A 16,587-nucleotide genomic window follows, 5' to 3' on the forward strand; every position below is an offset into this window, starting at 1 on the left:
GAGGATGCGGGGTCAGATTGAAATTTCAGGATTTTCTGAAGGTTAAGAAAATGTTTCATTTCACTAAAATTGCGAATACTTTCAACTCTGGCATGTGTCAGGGATGTGTGTGTGTGTGTGTGTGTGTGTGTGTGTGTGTGTGTGTGTGTGTGTGTGACTGAGGGTGTGACAGCCCACTGACCCAGCGCAGGGGTCGTTTTAGTCTGATCTGTAGTCTTGTCTGAACAGAAGTGGTATCGTGACAGATTCTGCCAAAGCAAAGCTCACAGATGGTGGCATTGCCCCCCTAATGTGACCCCGCGAGCACTCTGTTGAGATCTGACCAAACTGTACTGCCACAGTATTCGCTGATGACTTTCCCAGTGGCAATGCAGCGAAACTCGTAATCTGTACAGAATACAGAATGGAACGGCTGTAATGAGGATTTTTGTCATTTAAATCACACGGTGCAATTTTGCTGCACGATTTGCGCTTTATTTGGATTTCAGACACTGCAAAACTACAGAAGGAAGCAGGAGCAAGTGCCATAGAGAAATGTTGGACACCAGGCACAAAGAGCAGTATAAATGTACAGTTCATTCAATTCAATTCAATTCGGTTTTATTTGTGTAGCCCCAAAACACAGGAATAAGTTTCGCGGCACTTTAAAGAGCTCATCTTAAACGTGAACTTGAACTCAGATCTCTTCATTCTTCTCTCCATAAAACCTCAACCTCTCAACCTTTCAGAGGAACGGTGGAATCTTTTATATTTCATAGATGTGCCTTAACGTCATTTCAGGTCTTAGAAAAGTGCTAACTTGAGTCATAAAATAGAAACTTTAACTCTAATGATTGTACTTTCAACATTTAAGAATGTTTTCTTTCATTTGTGTCCTAACACTGACATTTTCTTTTTCAAATAACGTCAAAATCAGTTTTTCACCTTTTGTGTGCATTTTACTGAAATACTGCACTGAAAGTCGTGACACAATCTGCATCTCATGAATGGGTTGGCTGGGTGTGTTAAAGGACTCCGATTCTCTGTCCCTAAAAGGGGTCAATGCATTGACACACTAAAACGCTACACAGTACTGGCACATAGCCCTTATCTTTAGGAGGTAAATAGTGAAGTGTGTGTGTGTGTGTGTGTGTGTGTGTGTGTGAGGGGAAGGGGGGGGGGGGCAGTATTGAGAGGTGCATACCGAAATGCAAACACACACATATGGAAACAGGAAAACAAAACACCCGTTTTCAGGTCACACTGGCACATGTTTAACAGAGAGAGAGAGACAGAGAGAGAGAGAAAGAGTGAGAGAACTGAAAGACAGCATTTTGAATGTGTATTTACAGTACATGTGTAAGTGATTGCTCAATTGTGCAATACTTCCCCCTTGTGGATAAGGATGTTTGTGACAGGACAAATGTAACATGGGTGACCTTGGGTCTGCGAATGCAACCTGACAAAAACATCAGGTGGCTCTTACTTTGATACAATGCCCAAGATGTGCTGGGGCTTCATCAGTTTGAAACATGAAATAAGGAAAAAACATGATTCAATAGCATGTTTCACATGAAAAGACAGACTCAGAGTGTGTAGAAGGGAAAAGACAGAATCCTGTCATGTAACAAGTGTTTTTTTTTCTTTTTTCTTTTTTGCTGTCCATACAGAGATTCAAAATGTCATCCACAAAATGTGTTGACTAAAATTGAGACTGTGTCACTGTTCTTTCATAGCTGTTTCGCTTGCAAGATCAAGCGTCAGAAAAGGGCATTTAATCGGATTTGATCAAAAGATCAAAGAGCATCAAATCTGGATGCAACCAGTCGCGGATATTCTGTCTCTCCCGGATCGTTTTCAGAAAACCCTTCCTGACAAATCATCTTGTGATTGCACCACAAGCAACAGCCAGGTCATGTTGCACTGACTGCAAACGAGACCAGGCAACATCTCTTGTTAATTACACAAGTAGACTTGCTGCAGTGCAAATTCCCTTGCCTCCAGGTGGACTGAAAAGACTGGCAATTATGGTGGCGCTGCCACTAGCTAGGTCCCACTGTAGACTTCGCGAGGTAGTTGCAACGTCTCATCAATGGTCACCACAATCTCCTCGTCCTTGATGGCACCTGAGCAATTTGGGTGGTCATGGGAAATGAAGTTTGTTTCCATAATTTGTGGCAGATCACTCATCTCATTCACGCTGCTGGCGATGCAGTTGATGTCACTCTTGGTGCTGTTCGCCCTGACTGAACGAGAACCAAAAACCCAGTCTGTGGATAGGAGCAGAGAGAACATGAATTTATTATCAAATAAATATTCCCTGCCAATGGCATAAGCCTTAGGGAAAATAGAGAAAACATTTGCTTGTATTTACATGTTTATTGGAGGACTGAATAAGAATACACGGGCAAACACAGCATCCGGCTGCTGTTAGACATTCTACATCTGATGGGTACATTAGACACATGGCACGCACATATTCTCTTACCATACATACAAGATAGAAGATTGACATCATTTTACACAGCAGAATACGCCTCATTCCCATAAACGGTAGTCAGCTTTGCCAATGGGTTTTAAGCATGTAATGGCAAACATACTCTGCTGCTTAGTAGCAGGAGATGTTTTTGTGAAACATACAAGTCACATCTATATCCAATGCTTGCGTAATACACATGGCTTCATGTGGAATGAAAAGACAATGCTCGCCATACATATTCATGTGAGACATCATTCAGAACCTATTTCTATTTGAGTGAATTACGGTTTGATGGCTTCACAATTCCATTAGAACCAATGCACCAAAAAATTGTTTCTTGTGTGACATGGCTGCCACAGAATCCTCCCCATCACGCCTGTGATAACAGTGTGAATTTCAGCCATCAATCAATGCGCTGTCAGACACGCAGCTTAAATGAGGGGAATCGCCTGGCACTAGCGGGGTGGCAGCCTCTGGCCGGAGGTGTAATTATTCTCTTCAGTGTTAGGCTGAACTCACCATCAACACCATATACTTACTTACACACACACGCACACACACACACACACACACACGCACACACACACACACACACACACGCGCGCATGCATGTATGCACACACACACACATAAGCGCGGGTGCGCGCACGGCACGCACATAAGCACGGGCGCGCGTGCACGCACACACACACAATCATTGGATGGTTTTATAGTTTTGCCAACCATCCAATGATTTGCTGAAATGAGTGTAGTTTTTCATATGGTGTCTGCAACAGATTAGTATGTTGTGTCATTCTTTAAAAAAAACTTAGTTACTGCATGACTGACTAAACATTTAAATACACATGATTTTAAAATAAAATAAAAAAAAGTAATTAAAAACTCAGAATGTCCCACAGGTTGAACTTGAGCATTTCCAGAAATGTGGGATTGGAATTGTAAATGACACTGGGGCTATTCTCCATCAAATCACCATATCAGGGGATCATGCAGGTGCATTGCAGAATTAGTCGACAACATTACTTTCCAGGTTACCCCATTAGTTTCCATAAAATGATGACATTCACGGAAATCTCCTTTAAATGGTCCCAATGTATCATCTGAATAGGCACCCCACGTGAGCTAAGGCCTGGGTTATGGTGCCTCCGTTCCGAGGGAAATTAATTTGCCGTCTGTTTCGAATCATTAAGTTGCCTGCAGCTTTGACCTGGCGTGGCCAAGAGCAGGGCCTTCCTCTCTCCATCGCCTCTCGCAGTGCCAGGGCGAGGAGTTAAACGAGAGCAGATATCGCCAGCGCGCTGCCCGCCAAGAGGAGGCTATTCAGCTGAAGTGCTCGCGTAAATACCCGTCTCTTCTAACGGCACACCCCCGTGGTGTACAATACGCCCGCCAATGGCCAGAGATAACGGCCCGCTCTAAATCTATGCAAATGACAGCAGGTAGTCACTTTGTGGCCGCGCTCAAATAAAGCATATCTTGCACAGCTTGTGTTGATTATGCTAATTATCTGCCATGCCCTGTTGGTTTTGGGTTTATGCGTACCATAGGCATTTCCAGATTTCTCCCCCCCTCCTGCTCCCAATGCTTAGATGTCCTCAAAAACAAGGCCAGTCTGTTGGTTAGGACAATAAAAATGTCTGTCCAAGATGGGGTTTCAATTACCGCCCCTTGGCTTGAGTTCACTGCTGAGATATGTGTGTGCTTGAAATATCTACCTTTAAACTCTGTTCCAACACCCCCCCCACACACACACACACACAGAGATACACACACACACACTCACACACTCACTCACACTCACACTCTCACACTCGTCTCCTCTTCCTCTACTCTGAAGGTGCAAGGCTGCCACATTGGTTTGGAGGAGAGAGAAAAAGACCCAACAGATTCTGAGGGAGTGTGATTTCTCTTTTCATGTCTGGCCCCCGGGAGCGTTGGGGGGGTGGGGGAGGGGGGGTGGGGGGTGGCTGAAGGCCCCAAAAAACTACCTCACAAGGAAAACAATCTACACATTAACACCTCGTGACAGAGCACAGAGCAGACAGGGAGGCAAGGAAAGGCAGAGAGAAAGAGAGAAAGGAAAGATAGATAGATAGAGAGAGAGAAAGGGAGAGAGAGAGCAGACCGTTACTGTTGTCTGTGTCTGTGTCTGTGTCTGTGTGTGTGTGTGTGTGGGGGGGGGGGTCGTATTCTCGGGAGTTTTGTTGAGTGCTCACAGACCTAGTTTTCTGTGCCTGGTGCTTTTCCTCTTGGCCCCCACCGAATTAGGTGGACATCAGGTGTGCCGAAAATGTCACTTTGAAATGTGGAAGGATGTGTTTTCCATTTTTTTCATGTAAGGGTTATTCATTTATTTATTTATTTATTTACCGCCGAATCATTTCCACTCTTGGGTCAATACAGGTGCACTTTGATTTAGCTTGTGCTTTTTTTTTTGTATTCTAAAGTAGCCTAATGCATAAAAGAGGTAGACTTGTGAATTGTAGAAATGTGCTAATGTGTTCCATATACATGTAGAGAGAGAGAGAGAGAGAAAGAGAGAGAGAGAGAGAGAGAGAGAGAGAGAGAGAGAGAGAGAGAGAGAGAGAGAGAGAGAGAGACTCTGAACACAATCTTTCCAACCTGAGGCTGCATTACATTATTGTTCCAGCTGTGCAAGGTCAAACCGGACTCTGTCAGAAGAGACTGAGGTGGTGTGAGGGAACTAACCCAAACCTTAAATGAACCAGCAAGACCAACTGACATTTTGCACTCATATATTTCCCATGCTATTTTGTTTTTCTTTGTGACATGATTATCAAGATATAATGTACTATATCTAACCAATCAATACACACACAGGCTCACAATATATAAGCACACTGTTACAAGCGGCACACTGAGTCTCTTAAATACACACACACACACACACACACACACACACACACACACACACACACACACACACACACACACACACACACAGACAGACCCTGCACAATGACACACACACACACACACACACACACACACACACACACACACACACACACACAGTTATTTTACAAAACGTATGCAATCTGGTTAATTCACGTTTCATCCATTTTGGAAAGTGGAACTTGCACAAAACTTACCAACAAATTCATGGACCAGGTCTTTGACAAGGTGCCCAACGATGGCATAAGCCACCGCCACTACCACTAATGCAGCCATGACTAAGTAGAGGACCGCTTTGGGCAGAGGGATCGAGTCTTTAGGCGGCGTTCTGTAGTCCGTGTATAGGTGGTTGTTTTCGGAGTACGAGTACTGAAAGACGTGTTCCAATCCCGACGTGTGATTTGTGTCCAGGGGCGGGTGACTTGCGCTCATCCCGGCGAGGTCGGGTTCCAACGCGGTCACCATGGGGTTCGTGACCGATTCCACTTTGTCAATGCTGTCATGAACAAACCCTGTCGACTTGTTCATAAGCGGCAGTATCTGCGATAGAAAATAACTCCAGTCCGTGATTGCACTGGTGTTACAAGAAAACATAGTGCCGTAGATGTATCACGTCGACCACAGCAGCTGCGTTGACCTCCGTTACAACTGGCCTTTCATGGTGGAATTGTACCCTTGCGAGGTTGGACAACAGCACGCCATAAATTCTCAACAAAACAGAGAACAGCCTGAGAAAAAGGGTAGTCCTGGAGGTCAATCCAACAGGTACCGTGAAACACAACCAACCGTCGGACAGTCATGGAAAGTCATGGCTTGTTGGCAAGCTATATCACTCTCTCTAGCGGAAATGAGCTGTCAAAATAGAACACAGAGTTGTCATTTAATTCGACACATTAGGTCTATAATGTAGCATAAGTCCTTGATGACAGACGTCAGATGTCTCCGGCGTTAGTCGTGGATATTTAACACAGCTTGTTTTACATTGTCAGAGTGGCAGGAATAAGTTCAGGAAAAAAACGGTCTAAGCTGAAAATCCACTAGTTTAGGTATGACACCTTGACTGATTAGCGGATCAAAGGTTGTAGGGTACCACTTACTGTTCACAAGATCAAACATTTCACAGCCCTGTCTGCATTTCCTTCACGAACCAGAGAACACGTGTAAAATGCGTCTGGAAGAATAAATCACTGTGCGTAAAAACGTGTCTCTTCCCAATCACGAGCTCCTGTCATAAGAGACCAAGTGAAGAAAGCTGGACCGGTAAAAAAAAAAGTACACAACGCGAGAGTCAGATCGTCGGTTCGGGGAAGAGATGAGTAGGGTAAGTGCAGTCGACGTCCAGTGCAATACCACGCAAATGACGGTGCGATTTGCTCCGATCTCTTTCCCGCTGACAAGGAGTGCTGTCCAGTGCTGAAAACCAATGAGTCGTCATCCCGCAGGCACGAGGAGAGCGCGTCCTTAGACGGCTCTCTCTCTCTCTCTCTCTCTCTCTCTCTCTCTCTCTCTCTCTCTCTCTCTCTCTCTCTCTCTCTCTCTCTCTCTCTCTCTCTCTCTCTCCGAATGAGGGTACAGACAGAAAAGTTACGGAAATTGAAGACTCAAGAAAGCCTAGAAAAGGAAAGTTTTTTTCTTTTTAATTTCTTCTTTGTGTGGGAACATTGAAGTAGCGACTGAAATACGTTTTCCCCCTATTAAATAAAACGCCAATTTTCTAAAAGAATAATATGAATAGCCTAATAAAACACTAGATATTAAATTGAATGCATTTGTTCCTCACAAATATTAGGGGTTGCAAAACTAACTGATCTAAAATCCGTATTATTTAAATAATACAATCGCCATGTTGTTGCTGCACTGTCTGTAAACATCTCCTTAAAGTCCTCGTGTGCCAACAGCCAAAGGTGGGCTCATCAATACCGGGACACTGCGCGCTCTGAGAGTCACGTGTTCCGCTGCTCGATCACGTCTCGAGATATCCTCCAGCCAACTGATAAGCGGTAGAGACGAAGAGACGCAGCGGAAATATCCTGCCCTGTGAAATGACCTCCTTGCACAGAGAAGAAACAGCACAATCTCGCAATCCTATGAAAAACACCTTGTTTTTCTTTGCTTCGCATCGTAGGGTTAGCCCATCCTTTGCAAAAAGGTTTCTGAGTGCAATATGATGCGATGCGTCTGCTAGGCCTGCTTAACTCTGCTCGCCACATCAGAGAGGCTGAGCATGGGTTCGAGCAATTGATTTATTTTATATTAAAGGGACATAACAGCAGTATAAGCGTTCCACTTCAAAACACAGATACACATTTACACTAGTTTTATTCCATTAAGGGGACTGTCTGCCACTTTAATCATTATTATTTGCGGGCAGAATGAATTGAGTCAGATATAGCAACTTCCCACAGTAGCAGAAGTGATTCTTGGGTTTTTTCTTTTTCAATATTCCTCAGTCAGGATACAAATGTTTAAACACTAAACCAGAGCACATTCATATATTTACCCGAGAGACAGAGAGGGGAGGTGACAGAGAAAGAAGATTTCCGAAAATGTCCCGACAGTAGGCTACCAGTGAAACCTCATGTGTGCACAGTGCATTCGGTACGAATATTTCTGTGAAATTGCGCTGAAAGTCCTAGAAACACCTGCAGAGCAACACTGAAACATTCATCCATGCCTCTTTGATTCCATTAACCAAGCCTTGCACCTGGCACCGTTTGTGGTGATGGTTTTCACCATGCTCCATGCTAAAACACCTTCACAATGGACACACACACACACACACACACACACACACCTGTCTGATGTGTGGTGATAGCCACAGAATTGGAACGCCATGCAAACTAGGTCTGATTTCCTTTGACTTGCATCATCACCATCCTCCACGTCTGTGTGCCAGCGTGCGTGTGAATTTTCACACGAGTGCAGCGGAGAGAGCAGCAAAGCGAAGCGGGCGTTCGGATGATTTGTGCCCGTGGACAGCAACAATGTGTGTGAGTGTGTGTGCGTGCACGTATGTATATGTGGTGTGTGTGTATGCCAGTTGAGGCTGCCCTTTTGCAGAGGGCACACAGAGTGACCTCACGCAGCTCCCTCCTCCTCCTCCTCCTCCTCCTCTTCCTCCGCCTCCCCCTGTGCCCCCCCCCCCCCCCCCCCCCACACACACAAAATATAAAAAATGTGCTGCCTCCCTAATTTCCCCCCAGAGGCCAAGGTCACCCTGTCTTTGGAAACCGGGGGATTGTCAATTATCTTTGGAGATATTTAGTGTGTCCTCCATCGCTGAGGGCCAGCTGCTTTGCTCGCTCTCTAGATACGATGGCCACAAAACTGGACGAAATCAAGATCACATCGTTGCCCTCAAAATGCCGGTCCGTCCGTCCCCACACCGTCAGCGCTGCCCGTGAATGGGGGTGGGGTGGGTGGGGTGAGTGGGGGGAGGATGGAGTAGAGGGGAAATAGAACTTATTGGAGTCGTTGACCCCATTGTGAGTCATAGAGCTGTACAATGACTGGCAGCGCGGCTCTATTGTCAGGGAGGAAGAAAAAAGACAGCTGACAGCTTCAAAGGGATGTGATGGAATTGAGCCAGATGTTTTTGTGAGGCAGTCCTCCAGTTGGCCCCTTCATTCTCAGTGTGAAATAGGGTCTATATTAAATTGCATTTTGTGTTGCCATCACGTTGTCCTCAACAGCACGGTGATGAGTGTGTTTTGCAGTCAGATGAGACAATGAACAGATGTTGCGCGAAACCAGAGGAATGCTAAAACATACCGTTCGCCCCAATATTTGAGTTAAAAGTGTTGGTACTGTGATAAAATGGTATTATCCAACATATGTTTGATGAAATGGAGTTTTGTGAATCACAGTCAGTTACTATGGTTATTCTTTCTCTATGAGAACATGCTAGAGTCTAGTTTCTCTTGTCTGTGAGGGCATAGTGTCTCACGTTGAGAGGATAAATTTGCTTCTTTGATCAGATTTTTTTTGTAGAACAGAAAGAGACAGGGCATATTTTAGATCCATTATTTATTGAACTCACCCACCGCCTTATGAGTCTACACCAAAAAGTGAAGGTGTACTACACAGTACACATTGCAGTGTTTCTTGTAAACAGCATGATACTATCAAATTTGTGCAGAGGCGCAAAGTCTGTGCAACTGTGAGAAATTACGGTAACACTTTACTTGACGGGTTCGTTCATAACACATTCATAACAGCTGTCATAAACTGCACATGAAGCATTCATGACTGTTTCATGAAGCATGACTCAACATTCATACCAACCCTTTCATGAATGTGGAAGACAAAACGTCAAAAACTTGTCAAAATAAAAGTCCAACAGTCGCAAAGGAGCATTGCTGTCTTTTTTGTTTTAGCCAACCTGATCATGTCACATCTTAGTCAACGGGGAAGTCCAGTGTCCAGGAGAATTTACAGTAGTTTGTCTGTTTATTTATTTTATGATAGTAGCCTCTGAAGAATGCAATATTGTCTGTAAATAGATATATAAAACAGGAATGTCCAACCATTCAGAAGTCCACAAATGGTCAGTAGCCTAGTTCACTTCCCAGTATGATGAATACTTCACAACTTGTATAGTAAAGTGACATTTGAAGTAGACTTCATAAAATATTCATGAGATGTTTACAAACGCTGGAGAGGATTCATAATACCCTGTATACGGATTACTAGATTGTTAGACTTTTATTTTGACAAGTTTTCGTCATTTTGTCTTCCACATTCATGAAAGTGTTGGTATGAATGTTGAGTCACGTTTCATGAATCAGTCAGGAATGCTTCATGTGCAGTTCATGACAGCTGTTATGAATGTGTTATGAATGAACCCGTCAAGTAAAGTGTTACCGAAATGACAATATTAACACTTATGAATCGTATTCATCATTTCAATTCACTCACCATTACTTACCGTAAAACTTCAAACAATAGCCGAGTCCCAAATAGACGCATGTCTCTTTTAAACGCCCGGTGTGACTACAGATTTGGGGTTATAGGCCGGTCTCCAACAGAAGCCTGGTCTGTTTTTTTAGTTTCGAGTTGTATTTACTCTTCTTATACCCGTCAGATCGTCTGGTGGTGGTGATCATCGATGGTACAGATTGCGCACACTAAATGTATAATTGCATGACTGCGGAGGTGAAAGCCAGCTATAGAGTTCCAAATTCTTAACTTTTTTCGACATTGGCCTATGTCCTGCATTATTTAATTAATGCCATTTTGTTAAACTTGCGCACTAGACAACATATTCTATCACGAACTTTCTTTGTTTAGTTTCACTTTCTCTCGTTTCTCCACGTTTCTCCGCGTTTCTCTCAATACCATGGCGGAAAAGAAAAAGACTTGATTTAAATGACATTTAAGCTGACAGTTGTCAAATTTGCCTAACAAAATTCGGGAGAAGCAGCGGCAAGATATTTCTCGGTTGATCCAAAGAGGGTGCGTAAAGGCTGAGCTGTAACGTCTGTCTCCAAATAGTCCATGGGCCAGAGCAGAAGTTGGGCTCACCAAAGGTGGCAAAATCTATCAATGATTTTCTTAATCCTCTATGTCTGAAAGATATGTTTTGGTATGATAACCTTTTCTAAGTGGTAGCTTAGTTGTATTTTTACTGGCTTTTATACCTATACCCAGTACAATTCACAATACACGCCTATGTGTAGGTATAGGTGTATACAAGTGTGTGGGATGATGGGATATGTCTTAATCCATGTTATATCACATGTAGATGCCATAGGCTTTTAGAAAATATATAGTTTAGAGGGATTATATAGCTTTTCATGAATCACATAGGCTAAAATGTATCAGTCGTACACCTTTTCACCTACAAAATATAGGAATAGATTGATGCAAAGGACTGAAAGTGGGTGGGTCAAATCCCAACTCTAACTATATCACATCTAGAGAGTATGGGCTTTTAGAAAATGTATGGGTTAGATAGCTGAATACACTTTACACAGCTACTTTAGACCCATAATCAATAGCTGTCCATTGAAAATCAATGCATTTCAATGTAATGCAAAATACATTACAGCTAGGGTATAGTGATATGGAGGAAGTTGGGAGATATCTCAATGCACATTTTTATCACATCTAGAGTATATAGACATCTCAGAAAAATATATTTTAGGGTAATTAACCAGTTTTCTTTAATGATACCAGAACTATAATGATCGGATATGCCATGATATTTCAATTCATGTAGATCCTGCATAACTATTGGGCCTACATTCAGTTTTTTATTTGCGTTATGACTCAGATGTGTGAGAATGAGTAAGGATATGACCAATGACTAGGCTACTAGACTACTACTGAAAGACTAGACATAATAACCCAACCGGCCCAAGTAAGGTCCTAACATCATTATCAAGCAATGATGCCTGCTGTAAACTGTAAAAGTAGACTACTATACTTCAGTTGGTAAGTGAATTTATTTGAATTTGGAATTTACAGTGGCAGAATACTGATGATGAACAGTCAAATCCACAGTCAGATCCACAGCTCAAGTCACTGTATTGCACTCTCACTCTCTTTCTCTCTTCCTCACATATACTCACACATACTTCATACTGTATATACAAACACATTCTCTCCTTCACACACACACACACACACTCTCTCTCTCTCTTTCTCTTACACAGACACACACAAAACACACTTCATATACAGTATTCCCTCTGTCTCTCTCTCTTTCTCTCTCTCACTCACACACACATACACTGTTGCTGAGTAAGAAAAGGCCTCATTTCAGCACATCATTGATTCTCTGTTGCTTTCAGGTTGCAGATTGTTGTACTGTACATCCAAGAATAGAGAAGACATACTGTAGAGAGAGGGAGAGAGAGAGAGGGAATATTGCAGATTGTTGTACTGTACATCCCAGAATAGAGAAGACATAGAGAGAGGGACTATGTGAAGTGCATGTGTTTTGTATGTGTGTGTCGTGTGTGTGAGTGAGTGAGTGAGTGAGTGAGTGAGTGAGTGAGTGTGTGCATGTGAGGGAGAGAAACGCTATCAAATGATCAACTACACTAGAGCTATCAATTAGAATTTGGATACATTTTTTCCAAAGCATAATTGCACCAATCGTACTATATGGTTCTGAGGTGTGGGGTCCAGTAACACACAATGAATTTCCCAAAGTAGACAAACACCCAACTGAAGCCCTGCATGCAGAGTTCTGTAAAAGCATCCTCCGAGTACAGAGGCAATCTCCAAACAATGCATGCAGGGCAGAATTAGGTCAGTACCCACTTATTATTACTATTCAGAAAAGAGCCCTTACATTTTGGCAATATTTAAAATTAGCAACCCCCTTTCACTCCACTATTTAGCCCTGAAATGCCAAGAACAAAATATAGAAAAGAGTGCACTAAGCCAACTTGTCCTATAGACTCCATGACATAACTCCAACCAACATCACTCAGTCTCAGGACAACTTTATTGTCAGACAAATTGGACCAAACCAAATTATAAACACTGAAAAGGAAGAATACATTACATATTGGAAAGAAGTCACCAAAACACAATTAAAATGCTATTTGGCCCTCAAACATGAATATACAACAGCTACTTACCTGAGCACAGTAAAAGACCCTAAACTCAGGAAAACATTGACAATGTACAGACTCAGTGAACACAATCTTGCCATAGAAAAAGGCAGACGCAGGCAAACCTGGCTGGCCAGAGAGGAAAGATTGTGCCCACACTGCACTTTGGGGGTCATATAAACAGAATTCACAAAATATGAAGAAATTAGGAAATCCTCATACATCAAATTTAGTTCAGCCATTCCTGAATTCCCAACATTTACAAATGAGAGAACATGTTTTGTGTATGTGAGGAAGAGAGAGAGAGAGCAATACTGTGGCTTGACTCTATCATCAGTATTCTGCCTGTCAAACTTCCAAATTCAAATAAATTCAGTTACGAACTGCCTTCTCTCCACTGGATGCAGACCAAGTTGAAAAACTGGTCACCTCAGCTAAGACATCAACCAGCAGTCTTTACCCAATGCCCACCACCCTGGTCAAGGCCTGTCTTCCCATTCTCCGTCAGTTGAAAACATCATAAATGCATCTCTTGTCTCTGGTGTGGTACCATCCAGCTTCAAAATGGCAGCAGGCATCCCCACTCTCAAGATGCCAGGCTCAGACCCTGATGACCCCAACAACTATCGTCCAATCTCCAACCTCCCTTTCATCAGTATCCTGGAAAGAGCAGTGGTTGCCCAGCTTCAACATAACTTGTCCCACCATGAGCTCTTTGAACCTCTCCAATCTGATTTCAGGATCCACCATTACTGATGCTGCCGACACCATCCTCATCCTCCTTGACTTTTCTGCAGCTTTTGACACAGTTTCCCATCCTTCTCCATTGCTTTTCTGAGCTCATCAGCCTTAGTGGCACAACACTGCCCTGGTTCACCGGCCGGACACAATTAATCACTCTCAATGGCTCCTACTAAATGGCCATCAACCATGGCATACCCCAGGGCTCTGTGCTTGGTCCTCTGCTGTTCACCATTTACATCTTCCACTCCTATGCCGATGACACTCAACTTTATATCAGCACAAACCCCTCCTCCCATCTCCCACCCACACAACTTGTCAACTGCCTGCGGGAACTCAAATCATGGATGACCACAAACCTACTCAAACTCAACAGTAATAAGACAGAGGTTATGGTGGTGGCCCCTGCACCACTGCTCAGAAAAATTGGAGACCTGGCCATGGTCGTGGATGGCTGCTACACTTCCCCATCTACCGAGGAGCACAACCTGGGTGTTATCCTACTCCACTCTCTCCTTCGGGTCCCACATGAACAATGTCATCAAGTTCTTCTACCACCTCAGAAGCATCTCACTCCGGCTTTCGCTCACACATTCAGTAACAGAGACACTCATCCATGCCTTCATCACCTCCCGCCTGGACTACTTAGCAGACACCAGTATGTCCAGAACTTAGCTGCCAGGGTTCTAACCCACACAAAGCCCTGGCAGCATATCACTCCCATCCTCCAACAGCTCCATTGGTTGCCAGTCAACTCACACACTGCCTACAAGATCCTCCTGCTCACATATAAATCTCTCCATGGACTCTCACCTCACAGATCTCCTGCACCCCATCCCCTACACTCAGTCACGTTCCCTGCGGTCCTCTAACAAGGACCTGCTGGCCACCCCCCGCACCAGGTTGCGGACTTTTGGGGACAGGGCTTTCTCTGTCAATGCTCGCACACTCTGGAATACTCTACCACTCCATGTCTGTTCTGCCCCGTCCCTGCCCATATTCAAAAAGCACTTGAAAACATTTATTTACATTTATTAAGTCCTTTGACCCTTAACCCCTCTCCCAAATTTTTAAGCAACCTTGGGTACCATGAAAGGCGCTATATAAATCCAAGTTATTATTATTAGTAGTAATAGTAGTAGTAGTAGTAGTACTGTATAACTGAAACTGCTCTCTCATACATAGGCTACATCTCTGAATATTATTTTTGTCCTTTCTATTGTTCATGCACAAATTGGAAGTCTACAGCTTAAACTGGCTACATCTATTGAGTACGGTTTACAGCAGACATCATTACTTGATAATGATGTTAGTACCTTACTTGGGCCGGTTGGGTTATTAGTCTTTCACAAGTACCCTAGTCATTGGTCATATCCTTACTCTTTCTCACACATCTGAGTCATAGCGCAAATAAAAAATAAACAGGACTCACCTTATGCCCTATTTGTACAACAAAGTATAAAGGTAAAAAGGTGTAATCTGTTTTTGACGCTACAACAGCCATTGTTGTTCTGTAGCCTAACTGTACTGCTTCCACACACTGACCCAGCAAACACCAACACACTCTAACAATTCTAAAGTTGGCGGTTTACATTTCTACTGTAGAATGTTCAGAAAAGAATCTTCTTCCAGACAAATTGAAAAAGCAGAATTTAGGCCCAATACTTATGTAGGACCTACATGCACTCTCTTTCGAATTGAAATATCATGGCATATCCGATCATTATAGTTCTGGTATCATTAAAGAAAACTGGTTAATTACCCTAAAATATATTTTTCTGAGATGTCTTTATACTCTAGATGTGATAAAAATGTGCATTGAGATATCTCCCAACTTCCTCCATATCACTATACCCTAGCTGTAATGTATTTTGCATTACATTGAAATGCATTGATTTTCAATGGACAGCTATTGGTTATGGGTCTAAAATAGCTGTGTAAAGTATATTCAGCTATCTAACCCATACATTTTCTAAAAGCCCATACTCTCTAGAAGTGATATAGCAAGAGTTGGGATTTGACCCACCCACTTTCAGTCCTTTGCCTCTATCTAATCCTATATTATGTGGGTGAAAAAGTGTATGACGGATACATTTTAGCCTATGTGATTCATGAAAAGCTATATAATCCATCTAAACTATATATTTTCTAAAAGCCTATGGCATCTACATGTGATATAACATGGATTAAGACATGTCCCACCTTCCTCCAGACTTTGAGGCACCCACATCTGTACATAGGCTTGTATTGTATAATTTACTGTGTGCATGTATAAAAGCTAGGAAAAATACAACTAAGCTACCACTTAGAGAGGGTTATCATACCAAATAATGTCCCTCAGGCATGGAGGATTACAAAAATCATTGATAGATTTTGCCACCTCAGGTGATACCAATATGTGATTTTTAGGGTCCTGGCCCATGGACTAAAAGAGGGAGAGCCCTGCGCATCTGGCCGGGAGCTGCGCAAGCAAGGCAGGCAAGTGGAGGAGAGCGACGAGGAGGAATTCGCAAATGAACTTGTAGCCTAGTTGAGGATCACGGTGATAGCGATTAATAGGATCATTTTTAATCACACGATTGCAGTTGTTTTACAGGGTAGCATTCATTCTTTATTGTTGATGTATTATCAGGGGCAACAAGTTCACAGGCTCGATGGTAACTTGAATTGTTCAGCCCGCTGTCACATCGTTTCGTTATTTTAAGCTGCCAATAATTTAAGACATAGCCTATTATAGTAGGCTAGTTCTAATATGATCTGATTTGTGAAACACATTCGAATTATAGGCTAAATAAATAAATATAGCCTACCCTACTATAATGTGGTAACCTCCTGTTGTCATGCTTTCTGTCTGCTTATGCTATTGGGTAGTTATCTCTAATCCTACAATAAACCTACACTCAACTA

Source organism: Sardina pilchardus, chromosome 15 (assembly GCF_963854185.1).
Source record: "Sardina pilchardus chromosome 15, fSarPil1.1, whole genome shotgun sequence".
Taxonomy (NCBI): Eukaryota; Metazoa; Chordata; class Actinopteri; order Clupeiformes; family Clupeidae; genus Sardina; species Sardina pilchardus.